This window comes from Grammomys surdaster, unplaced genomic scaffold, assembly GCF_004785775.1.
Source record: "Grammomys surdaster isolate TR1022 unplaced genomic scaffold, NIH_TR_1.0 188, whole genome shotgun sequence".
Lineage (NCBI taxonomy): Eukaryota > Metazoa > Chordata > Mammalia > Rodentia > Muridae > Grammomys > Grammomys surdaster.
Genome location: NW_021604633.1, coordinates 8,717,447 through 8,731,053, shown reverse-complemented (window position 1 = coordinate 8,731,053; position 13,607 = coordinate 8,717,447).

The following is a 13,607-nucleotide window of genomic DNA, read 5'->3' as shown; positions in this document are numbered from 1 at the left end:
TCTCTCTCTCTCTCTCTCTCTCTCTCTCTCTCTCTCTCTCTCTCTCTTTCTTTCTTTTTTTGTAAAAAGTGTTTTGTTTCCCTCACAGCTTTAATGTTTTAAGTGTTCCAGAACGCTACACAAGTGCTCTAGTCATTCTACATCCTCACAAGTTTCTGTTTTCTTTGATCATATTAGGTTGTGAGGTTGTAGGTTATGTTGTTTTTGTTTGTTTGTTTGGGATTTGTAGTATCCAGAGATAGTGTTCAACCATCCACTATGTAGCCTAGACTAGTCTGGAATGTCAGATTCACTCACCTCAGCCTGTGGTTATGTATCACCATGCTGACAACTGGTGCCTTATTACAGTTGGTTTTTCAATTTGCTATGGATTACAGATGTTATTCTCCTTTTTATGTATTTGTTGGTTATCTGTGTATTTTCAAAGGGGAAATATCTAAGTCATCTGTATACCAAATTTGTTTCCTTCAACTTCTGTTTTTTTTCTTCCAAGAGCATTATTGGAAAAGAAATATTTTTGATGGTTTAGCCTATACATTGTAAACTTTAAAATGTGGAAAATACACCCAAAGCACTTTAAAAACAATAATCATATTATTTTAAACATGTAGAGGAAGGTCTTTATGCACTCTGGATTTAAACATTTTATTCTACTGTAGGTTGATTTACTGCTCTACCAAAAATCTGTTTTGATGTAAAACTAAAATAACCTTGAATTTTCATAAAAGATAATTTGTCTAGCCTTTTGGCTTCCTTTTTGTGTCAAATACAAAAAACTAGTGTTGGACTTGCATTTTCCAGATTTCTGTCTATGCTTTCTTTTAAGAACTTTGCAGTTGTAGGTTACATTAGGGGCTTTAGTCCATTTTAAAGCTAATTTTTATATATGGTTTTAATTAAAGAGCCAACCTCATTCTTCTGAAAGTAGAAGCTCAAATTTTCCATCATCATTTGCTGAAAATATTTTGCTCCCTCTAGTAAACATTTGAGAAAAATTATATGACCATTTATGTGAGGATTTATTTTTGACTCTGTTTTATTCCATTGAGTGACATGTTCATCTTTATATTATTGCCACACTGTTTTGATTATTATAGCTTTGTTGTGAGCTCTGAAATCAGCAAATGAGTATCTTAGTAATCTTTTGTGAAAGAAGTTATTTTCGGCATAGATCAAATTATCATTTTAACTTTGAGGTTTTCTTTAGCCTATGTTTAAAAAATGTTAACACATTCCAGTATCATGAAGTTATTCATTTTTCCTAAAAGCTTCCTTTTTGTTTCCATTTTTAAAAAGCTTCATACATTAAACTAATTATCTAGTCATGATTTTGGTATTGTATAGGTAATAGAGGGAGTGGTCTATATTTCTCTACTTTTAACTAGGTCTCTGTGGGGCTGAAAAGTCATGCAACTCTGGGAGCCAGTCTGGAGTAAGACTGAGGTCCAGATGTGTCCAAACCACGAAAATTTTGTCCCGAGACCAGCAGGAGTAGAACTGTTTTCCTCCTTTTTCTGGGCCTGCATGTCCAAGCTCACCTAGGCTGTAGGATCCCCACCTCTGCCACCCTTGAGGTAGTCATGGAGCCTGGTGGCCAAATTATAGGTGAAAATTCCTCTCTCCCTATAGGTGTCCAGATAGAAGACTACTATTATTCAAGAGATCATTCTTACTAACCTTATTTATTTTATTAGAACATTTCTCAACTATCTAGATGCTGTTTTATTTTTTTTTGAAACTCTAAGCAGAAGTGTAAAAAAAGCAAATTCATTCTCCTGTTTATCTACACTTTAGGGTAAGGATTCATGTTTCTACTCAAATCAGGCGTTTGCTATTGCAATTATAAGACAAGTTCAAATAAGAGTAAGGATTCCTTGAAATGTTGGTGTTGAAGCATTGTAAGGTTTTTCTTCAGTGGGGAAGAATTTATGTTTTCTAGGCCACACAGTCTCTTTTTGTTGCCACGTAGCATAGAAACTAAGGTGCAGTGGACAAACACAGATGTGCAAGCATGGCTCTTACAGCGGACTGAATCTACATAGCTCCCAAAGGCTCATGTGCTTCCCGTTCTTCTCCAAGTTGGTACTTTTGGAAAGTGGCAGAAATTTTAAGGTGTGCATGCTAATGGAAAGTTTTAGGTCATTAGGTATATGGTCCTGAAGTGGATTAATAAGGGACCCATATCTCTTGCTCTTTTTTGTTTTTTTTATTGTTGACCATCCCATGGGCAAACTTGTTCTAGCTTTTGCTTCCTGTTGTGATATACAACAGTGTTGTAGTAATTAATTAAAAATCAGCCCCTGGCTCAAGCCCACTATCTAGGCAGCGGCTCTGCCTAGCTCAGCCGCCATGTTTCTCGGCTGGAGGCCATGTGCGTGGAGAAGCTAGAACCGGCCAGCCAGAAACACCAGCCCTGCCACCCACAAGACGCCAGCATGAGAGATGGCTCTGCCAATCTTCCACGCTGTCTCCGCAAGGCAGGGCATTGCCTAGACCATTCCGCCATTCATGCGGGTCCAGTAAGAGAATGAGACTCTAATTCTTATAGATTAATCAAAGGCTTATATATTTGGTAATGATCTGTAACAAGATACCCATACAGTCAGAAGAGTAACCCAATACCCAACCTAGATATACCAACTACACCGTTGACTGCTACAGACACATGAACATATGCCTCCATCTCCTTTCTGTCTCTCTTGTTCTCCTCTCCTGTCTCCTAGCTCCTCCTCTTCCTTTTCCCCCTTATTCCTCCTCTTTCTTTCCTAACTCCTCCCACCTTAGCTCCTCCTACACAACAGTATTGCAATGCTCTAAAACCATTATTCTGTATATGTTAATTGCCTCGGGCATTTGTTACAGTACCACAAATGTAATCAACACAGATGCATCCTCTAATTCTTTGAATACAAAATAAGACAGTGGCCTAGGTTTGTATCTTGAGCTCTAGTTTGCTTCCTCTTGTCCCGAGACAAACCTGTATTTGTATTCCATGACATACCTAATATGTAGGCTTGTTGAGATAAGAAAGTGAGAAATCTAAGTAGAGGGGGACAGTTGAGGGTGTATTTGTTTCTGTCTTTGTATGTGTACAACATGGGAAGAGAGAGTGGCTTAGAGCGAGGGCACAATGTGCTAGAACAATCAAACCTGTAGTTTCTGTCTTTTGAAATTATTCAAGATTTTACAGAAACATAAAAAGAGGAAACTGCACAGGAGGGATGCACGCCCATTTGTCACCTGTAGGAAGCCCCGGCTTGTGCTGGCAGAATTCGCCATTGCAAGATGGCGCTGGCATCCGGTGCTCCTCCTAGTAAACAAGTAAACTGCGCATGTGCTATGGTAAAAGCGCGCCAAAGTCAAAGCCCATCCCAGGGCGCTTTGGCAGGCAACGAGTAAGCAGCCAATCAGAAATGAACACGCCACTCTAAGGGTATATAAGCAGTGCCTTTTCCGGGCCTGGGGTCTTCCTCCATTTTCATTTGGAATAAACGTTTGCTGCGGAAGGATCCTGGTGTCTGTGTGCGTTCTTGCTGGCGAGACAATTACACTTGGGCCACAGTCACCACTTAGTACAAATGCAGAGCCTCAAGATTTGCTCGTTAAACTACTGGTATTACAACATTATGGCTGTCTTTCAGATAACCAGGAGTCAGAAAGACATATGCTAAGCTGAAAAGCAAGACGTTACTTTGTGAAGTGCTTCCTGATACCAAAATTCTCACTGGTTGGCTTGTCCAAACTCAGTGATGTCATGGCTGTTACAGAGGTTTATCCTTCCCACCAACACCATTCTTCTTTCACTGTAGTTAATCATGGCAACATGATTTCCCTCAGGGTTCACTGAAGCCTCTGCCATCTAGAAACAGGCTCATCTTATGTCTGAGTTCAGCTCATTTCTGGGTCCTTAAGGTGAGGAGGATCTGTAGTATGTAAGTAATTCTACAGGCTTCCCTGCTTGGCCTTTGGCATTTTCCCTCTGTCTCCAGACAGGGTATGGGTGTCTTGCTGAGCTAGAATTAGCCTTCTAGGTGGAACTTCACTATATGGGAGTGTGGAAACATTTCCTGCAAAAGGCCAGATAGTAAGTCCTTGTTTTACTGATTGTGCAGTCTCTGTCAGAATGACTTAACTCTGCCACTGCAGGATACAGAAGTCTCAGCGGTACATAAATTAAGATGCTTTACAGAGCTTTGTATATAAAAGTGAGTAACAGAAAGTCTGCTGCTTAAATAGTAGTTTGCTGACACTTGCCCTAGGTGAGGGTGGAATAATAGGAGACCAGGACAGAGTTTCTCTACAGAGCAGAGCAGAACTTCTGAAATACAAATGAATAGCAAGAAACTGTCTACCTCTAGCCCACTTTATACCTTTGAAAGCTGCTCTGCTTCCAACTAGTACCAGGCAAATAAACAAAAACAGCAGGAGAAGCTGATTGAAAGATTAAACAGATGGGCTTCTAACATCTCTGTAATGCATCATTTGAATATGGCTTTAAATAGGCTCTTACATTATTTGCCTCAGGCTTTTCTTCACATGCAATAAAGCTATTTCCGTTAACCTTTGGGATAAATCTATTTTCCAAACTTTCAACTATATTAGCACTAAGTTATTGATTGAACCCTATCCAAATTCTTTACTTTTTTAAAATGTGGAAATCAGAGAAGTGTGAAGGAAAAAAATATCCCCGGGTTGCTATAAACTAATACCCTCAAATAATACCCATATTTTTCATTTCCTATACTTTAATTTTATACTTTGTTTTTAATAATGACTTTTCTCTGTAATAAAAATTATAGCTCTGTGTTCATCCTTAAAGTTAAATATTTTGGTACATTTGTAAATTAAAGCTGTGTGTAATTATGTAAAGGATTTTACTATTATACTATGGATGATACAGAAAATTATTAGAACTAAGTTAAAACACATAAAACTGCCCAATTCAACTCTCTTTTAGCCAAAATTTGAGCATTTTATTACTTTGAGCTAATGTGTCTGCATGTATAATCACACAAAAAAGTTGAGTCTAAAAATGTTATGGTCAATTGTATATATTAACATGATTCTTTTATGAAAATAGAATAATAGGTAGCATATTTTCCTGTTGTAGTGTAAATGTATCATGCAGTACAAGTAATAATACAATACACGTTTAAGAGGGTTATTGAATGCTGATGGTATGCTGGGTCCCCATTGCATGGATCTTGATGTTTGGTATGAGCCATTGAACAAGAGAGAAAACTAATGAAAATATTCCATGTAACACTGAGAATGGGAAGAGCTATACAAAATATTATTCAAAGTAAAGAGATTTTTTTTTGAGGAATACCAGAAAGTTGGGGGCAAGTTACTACTCTTAAAAGGTTATTAAAGAAAAGAGTAATAGTTGATTAAATACATGAATGCAAGTAGAAAGGGTTCAGTTCATATCCAGGGGCAATGCTATTGGCAGAAAGAGCTGAGGTATCAAGGAAGACAAGGAATCAAGCTGCCTCGGATGTTTGAGGAATATCAGGAACACTGCCTCAGAAAGAAGAGGAAGAAGTGACAGGGTCTGATTTGGTGTAATGATAGACAAGACAACATTGCTCTATGACAGGCCATTTTGTCATTTAAGGACATAGAGTTTGACTTAAAATAATATGGAATTCATGGGTACTTTAGAATGATTCCCACCCCACCCCCCACCCCATAAAGCAAATGTATAGAGAATAACCTCCCAACAAGACTGAGGCATTAAGGAAATCTGCAGAGCTTTGGCTGCAGGAATGCCACAGCAGCTCAGCATGTTGGGAGCTGACGTGACACAGAATGGTTATATTCTAGATGTATTCTAAAGAAAACGCAGCAATACTTGCTGATGGATGGGCGTTAGAGGAAGATGAGGAGTTAATGATTGTAGCTGTAGATGATTATCTGCTCTAATCTCCCAGCTTCGGAGAGAGCTCCTTGCTACATGCCCCAATGTTCTGGATTCTTGAATGAAAGGCAAACACGTGCAACCTTATGTCTAATATGCCTTAAACAGCCCAATGAAAAGACACTTTGTCCTCCTTGATCTTAGTTCTCTCTGACAATAGCATTGTCCCTGGATATGCACTGAACCATTTCTATTTTGCTGGACCATTCCCAAACTTCCACATTGCTAACACCTCCTCTCCAATACTCCTGAATTATTACTTACTAAAATCTATATTCCATCTTTGCTATCCTAGACAAAATCGAGAGGTCCCCCTGGGGCCACTCTTCCCCAGGTCTTACATGCAGCTCTCATGCTTCCCAGGCATGGATGTACTCCATCTTTCTTTCCCTCAGTTCCCTTGCTCAGGGAAAATCTAAAGTCCTGCCACTGTCTCCCTGTCCAGCCATTGGCTCCCTGAAACTTCTTTTCTCAATTAGGACAAACTGGGAACAGGGATCATAAGTGCCTTACATGGGGGATTCTCATGTAATTTTCTGGGAACACAATTAACATAATGCAAATGTTAAATCAAATCCACAACAAATGATGATCTCGAATTCTCAGGGAGGGGTGATGTGGGAGAGGGTAAAGATAAGATCAGCTTCAAACATGATCAGTTTATTATGGTTATTAGGCAGCCAAATACAAACTAGGTAAGAGTTTATCACTTTGGATAATAAGTTTCCATGCTAAAGCTTGTAAGAACTCATTGATTTCCTTCTTCACTTTCCTGTGGCTGTGTTGGTTTTTCTGCCTCTGTATCTTTCTGTATCTTACTGTGATAACGTTCACTCACATAGATCATTTCATCACATCCTTTAAGTCTCTTGATAATCACAGATCACCAGAGGATCATTCTGTGAGAGATAAGGTGGTCCTTTACTGCCTTCAGCTCATTAGTACTCTCTTTCCTCTTTCCTCTGTCTTCTGTTCCTTAATTCCTTTATTTGTTTTATTTTTCTCACTATCTCATAAAGCAACAGATATGGAACATATTTACTTCTTAACATCCAGGTTCTTTCAGTGAGGTATGAACCCCAAATGGTAGGCATGGAATGAAATGACTTGGCTATCCTTTTCAGCATCATTGACTGCATTAAGATATTTCTACTGCAGTGTCTTAAGCCCATATACCAAATCAAGGGTCTTCTTTATGTCCCTATAGCAATAGAGTACAAGGACCTGACCTTTTCTGCCAACTGAGGATTTCTTTACAGATATTTCCCCATGGCTTATGCTGAGATTTGCTTTCTTTCCACTCGACAAGACACTCTGAGGCTCTCCTTATCTCCTCCTGACCTCTCCTATATTTCCCTACATAGATATCAGGTTATGGTTTTATGGTCTCAAGCTTTTCCTAGTTCAATTCTGCATCTTTCCATTTTGTCTTTCACAGAAGTTGTGATCCCACTCATCCTTATTTTCCCAAACTCCCCAGCATTCTTGACTTGATCTCTGGTATCTAAGATGACACAGTTGTAGATATAAATGCTCCGAGTGACTTACTAAATGAGATTTTGGGAGTTGATGCCTCCATACATGGATGACAGCAAGGACCTTGTTCAGGAGCATTTGTGAAATCAGGTAGTACCTGCTAAGTATCATAATATATGTAATAAAATTTCACTGAGGATGGTGGACAAAGATGTTTCAGTTAAAGGGATTATGAATTATCTTGGATGGTTTGTCTTTTTCAATTTTAGATGATTAACCAGCACTTCATAGGCATTAAGTAAATTGGAGGCATTAAATAGATTATTAGAAGCCATAATGTAAATTATACTTGATGATTAACTTCCTTCTCCTTTGAGACCTATCCAGGATCAGCACAATAGTAATAATTGTAATAGTTACTATAACTTGCTATGTTCTAGGTATGCGTGGCAAGCATTATCTTTTTTAATGTCTCAATATAAACCAGAAGAGTCACTTATTTCCTCCGTTTTCAAGTGGGAGTCCAAACGGTTGAGTCAAGATTCAACTACATTTCTGGGGTTTAATCCTCAACACTGCTTCCTTGAAAATACTTCTTCATTTTCTGATATCAGCATGTAATTTTTCAACCATTTTGGAAGACCTATGAAATTTATTTCTTGAATTTTATTAACACATTCATTGTAAACTATCTTATTCTTAAGTGAAGATTATTGTATTAGGTTGATTCAATGTATGTTTTTAAAATTTTATTAAAATAGCTTAAGCATTGACAGCAAGGATTGATTCAGATTTATTTCTACACTGTATTATTTCTTCTAAGCTTAAGTAATTTACTTAAACTTAAAAATGGTGGCTCTACTAGAGCTAACAACTTTGAAGTGCAAGACTTTCTAACCATTTTCCTGCTCTTTTTGAATCACTAACTCTTTCTTGGACATGATTTTTTTCCTTTGGTTATTCTACCACTGTCTTTAGCTTCTTTGTGGTTTTGCATAGCTATCATTTGAGGATTATAGCATCTCCATATTGGTTAGGATCATAGATGAAGGCCATTATCATGGAGGAAGCATTACTGTTTGTGTCTCTGTGGGTCCTGAGGAATGGCTACCTTCAGGTACATATTCGTAAGAATGCTATCTGCTACAAGAAAATTCCAAGTTTTAAGACATCACATTACAATAGCTGTACTGCCATCTTATTTGTTCAAGCTGTTTGATATCCTTTTGTTTTCTACTCCTTGGAGGATAATTTTTTTTCATAAATTCCTTCGAGATTTAATATAATTCTAAGATTCAATTCACTTCTTATAGATCTACATTGGCTCCTCCATTCATCACTGACTCAAAGACTCTTTAAAAGTGAAGATCTCACCCATAGTTGGCTGGACCAATGCAACTGCTTTGCAATTGGTCGCCTGTTTTTGTTTGTTTGTTTTTATGTCTCCCGTTTATCTCTTTCCCTACCTCCAAAAGCTTCAAAATTGAGTATATTTTTTCTAGGTCCCTGATTTCATTTGTCCTCTTCCCCCATTGCTAGCTGACTTTGAAGTAGCTCTTGGGATGATTATTACCAAATTAGTTCAGTTAATTACAATCCTCCACCACTACTTGAAGTTTCTTACTGAAGTTATGATGTTGTTTTGCTAATTGTATGGTACATTTCCTTTTTCTTTAAAAGAACAAATTGTAAGACACTGAACCAGAAACAATTTGATGTAAATGTAAACATACATTTTTACGATTGTAGGTTTGCACTCCAGAGATTGCTTGTTGGCAAAGCTCTTGGTGCATAATTAGGAAGACTACAATTCAGATCTCCAGTATCCACATAAATACTGGGTGGGTGAGGAGACTTGCCTTTGGGAAAAGGAGTCATGGATCCATAGAGCAAACTGGTTACCAGACTAACCTAAATGATGATCTCTGGGTTCAGCAAGAGACTCTGCCTCTATATATAAGGGAGAGAGTAACAGAGGAAGAAACCCAATATCAAACTCAGACACACCCACATGCATGTATATCTCATATACCTGCAAAGACAGACATGCTATCATGCATAAATATAACACACACACACACACACACACACACACACACAAACACACACACAAGTTTTGGGAAAAGATAACAAGGAGTTTTTCAAAGATTCTGACAGTTGATCTGTATTTTATAGAGTAAACAAGATATTTCAGGATTTACTTTATTCTAAGTATTTCTTACAATATAGTGACTTTAACCTTGTTTGTCTCCCAAATATCTAAAGTAAATGATCAATGATATTTATAGAAAGAAAAAGATCATTATGAGTTTGTATGACACAGTTTCTGAACTAAGTATTCAATATTCTAATCTCAAATTATAGCACACATGGTGTGTTTTCCTTTCACAGTGCTGAACTTGCAAACATTTATGCAGAAAAGTCAGGGAAGTGCATCCATTCAACTACTCCAGTGTCACCCTCATTGATAAAGCTGATGAAAATGGTCACTTGTTTGATATGTGAATAATTTAGTTGTCAAGAAACTACTATTTAAGTAGATTAGGATAAGTCAATAATACATGGAGAGAGTTTGTAAGTTAAAATGCTAAACCTGCTACAATTTTATGGATTTCTCTCAATGAGGATGCTCCCCCCCTTTTTTTGCAGCAGATGTCAACTAATACAGAGCTCCACAGCTGCTCAGAACACAGAGAATGTGGGATGCTTAATCCTAAATGAGCCTTCTGTACCATTCATTCTCCCACATGGCTAGGAAACGTTTTGGACGAGGTGGTGAAAATGTTGTAAGAGCTAGAAGCTGAGGAAGACTGTGGCAGAATAGTATATTTTAGACATGACTGGGTCATTACACTCATGAACTAAAAAATGTTGTGGTGCCTGCACAGGACCGACATGGGATCAAGCCAGTCCAAGACTTAGCACGGATCAGAGAAGGGCTCAATTAGTGCCACCACTAGCTGAAGAGTTTTGGCAGTTAAAGGTTTCTGGGATAGAAAAAGTCATTTGCCCCTGGCCAGGGAAATGGCCTTTATTAAGATTCCCAGGTGAATAGCTTACACGTATACACATAAGGACAACACTGACTGAACTAAAAGCAAAATGAGGTTGAGAAGGGAACACAAGCAGGGGAATTCTAGGAAATGTCAGAGGGGGAGAGGGGTTGATATGATCAAAATAAATACACGTATGAAATTCTCAAATAATAAATATTTGGTTTGAAATAATACTGTAAGTTTAAGGAAAATTTTATCATATAGAAGAAGACACAAAAGAATGTAGTTAGGGTATCTTAAAATATGTAAGAGAGTTGTAGAAGCCAAATATAAATGAGGTTTGTCAAAGGCAATCATGTACATAACAAGGCTAAACTGAGAGCAATGATGGTTTAATGTGTGGATGCTCTAGAGCTAGGCAGAAATGTCTGCTCTAAATTTCACTTTCATTTGTAGAAATCTATCTCTATCCTACATTATTTTGGGTCAATATCTACAATTCATTCATCTCTTACTATACTTGAGACAGTTTCAACTCTTTGACTCAATATTATAATCAACCTAAAAAAGCTTTTCTGAATTCAGTTTTTTATATACTTTGCTATGTGCAGATACAGATTCAAATATAAGTTTTTGTATCAAAAGAGCCTCCAAATTACCTTGGATTCTAGCTTACATTGCATCTCATGTCGTTTCTCTCAACCATCCCAGGAATGTGTTTGTCATTCCTCAAATAGCGACTTTTTGACTTCTTCCTTTCCAATTTGTATCCACTTGATCTCATTTTGTTTTCTAACTGTTCTAGCTAGAACTTCAAGTACTATATTGAATAAATAGGGAGTGGACAGCCTTGTCTTGTCCCTGATTTTAGTGGGATTACTTCTTGTTTTTCTCCATTTAATTTGATGTTGGCTGTTGGTTTGCTGTATATTGCTTTTATTATGTTTAGGTATGTGCCAAGAATTCCTGATCTCTCCAAGATGTTTAACATGAAGGGTGTTGTATTTTGTTGAAGGCTTTTTCAGCATCTAATGAGATGATCATGTGACTTTTTCCCTTGAGCTTGTTTATACAGTGTATTACATTGATGGATTTTCATATATTGAACCATCCCGGCATCCTTGGTATGAAATCTGCTTGATCATGGTGAATGATAGTTTTGATATGTTCTTGAATTCAGTCTGCAAGAATTTTATTGAGTATTTTTGCGTCAATGTACATAAGTGAAATTGGCCTGAAGTTCTCTTTGTGTGGTTTAGGTATCAGAATGGCTTCATAGAATGAGTTAAGTAGTGGTCTTTCTGTTTCTAATTTTTGGAATAGTTGAGGAGTATTTGGTATTAACTATTCTTTGAAAGTCTGGTACAATTCTGTGCTAAAATCATCTGGCCATGGGCTTTTTTGTTTTTCTTGGTTGGGAGGTTTTTGATGACTACTTCTATTTCTATAGGGGATATGGGACTGTTTAGATAGTTTACCTGATCTTGATTTAACTTTGGTACATTGTATCTGTCTAGAATATCATCCATTTCATCTAGATTTTCCAGTTTTGTTGAGTATAGGCTTTTGTTATAAGAGCTCCAATTTAGGTACAATTAAAATAGCCATCAATAGCCAAATGTGGGGCAGCTAAACAATGAAACAGCACTCACTAATAACAAGGAAGCAAGCTACCAACACACACTAAAAGAAAGGTGAATCTTAAAATAGACTAAGTGCAAAAAACAGATAAATATGAGACCAAACATTTTATTTCACTTACGTACAGCTATAAAATGCAAGTTAACCTACAGTGAGCAAAACACTGAAGCCTAATTTTTATTGTGCATATTATTTTGCAGGCACCATTTATGTGAATAAATATGAATAATTTATTTTCTTATGTTATGAGGAGATAACCTCATGCAAGTGTTATCTTTATTAAACTGTACTTAAATATACCATATTTATCAAATACATTATACCTCAAGAAAATTTGTTGTGTCTTTAAAAGAGAGATCTTTACTAGGCAAGTTGTGATACAGTATTTCTATAGTTGTGTTGATGAAAAGTACTAATACTCTGTATACTGGGACATGCGGATTGGGAATCCTTAACAGAGGTAGTTCAAGATCTGAGTTCTTTAGATACAGATGTGAGATTTCCCAAACCTCAAGGATTGGTATCAGCTGACAGTTACAGTATGTGATCCAATGATGCTTTTCTGCAGCCTGCATTCACAGTCTGTGTCACCTGGGTTCGAGGAGTTTGTTTTGTAAGGGTTTTAATTTTACATGCACATCACAGGCAGAACTGTTTGAAATCTGGTTTGCTATTGCCCCAACTGCTTCTGGTAACTCTGGCAAAGACTTTTAGGCAATCATTTTATAAATGTTTATATAAATGTAATTTTGAATAAGCTACACACACTGAACAGTTTTTTTTAAAGTGTCTTATTTTCATATGTTATGAGGAGATAAACTCATGCAAGTCTCATCTTAAACTTCAATAAAATTTAATAAGATTCTATTCGTTTGGAAGCTTGGAAAACCTCCCTTTGTGGTCAACAATTAAATGTAGGACCAATGGTTTAGTAAATAGACGAAAAACTATGAAAACCACATAACCCAAGTAGTTATATAATACTACACAAACCTTCTGAAAAATATTTTTAGGACTATACTCTGTCCAAAGTACATGAAATCAGCAGTTTTCCCATAAATTATTTTTTGATGGCTTAATATTTTGGCCTTGTATGTCTGAAATTACAGTTGGAAAGCCCTTGTTTATATTTTAGAAACTGCCTTTTCTTTGCTGTTCACTAAATTTTGTTTTTGATAATGGATTTTTTTTTAAAAAAAAATTCCCTACTGTTAGAAAGATAATTCCATTATGATGGAGAAAAATCTTTAAATAGCAGCTTCTTTATGCCAGATAGACCAAAATTAATTGGATTTTTTTGACTAGGACATAGCAATAGACATGTTTCACATCAACTATAAAAAAATCAGTATTATAAGAGTGCCCATATAAAAATGCTCGGCACCACCTTCTTTACCAGTATTCTGTTAACAATTTGGTGGGTAGATATTAATGGTGTATAATCATTGATATTTTCCCAAGCAGTGCTTCTTTTGATTTTAATTTAAAAATTATTTTGTGTGTATGACTGGTTTTTTGTATGTCTACCACATGTGTGCATAGCATCCATGAAGACCAGAAGAGGCTGTCAGATC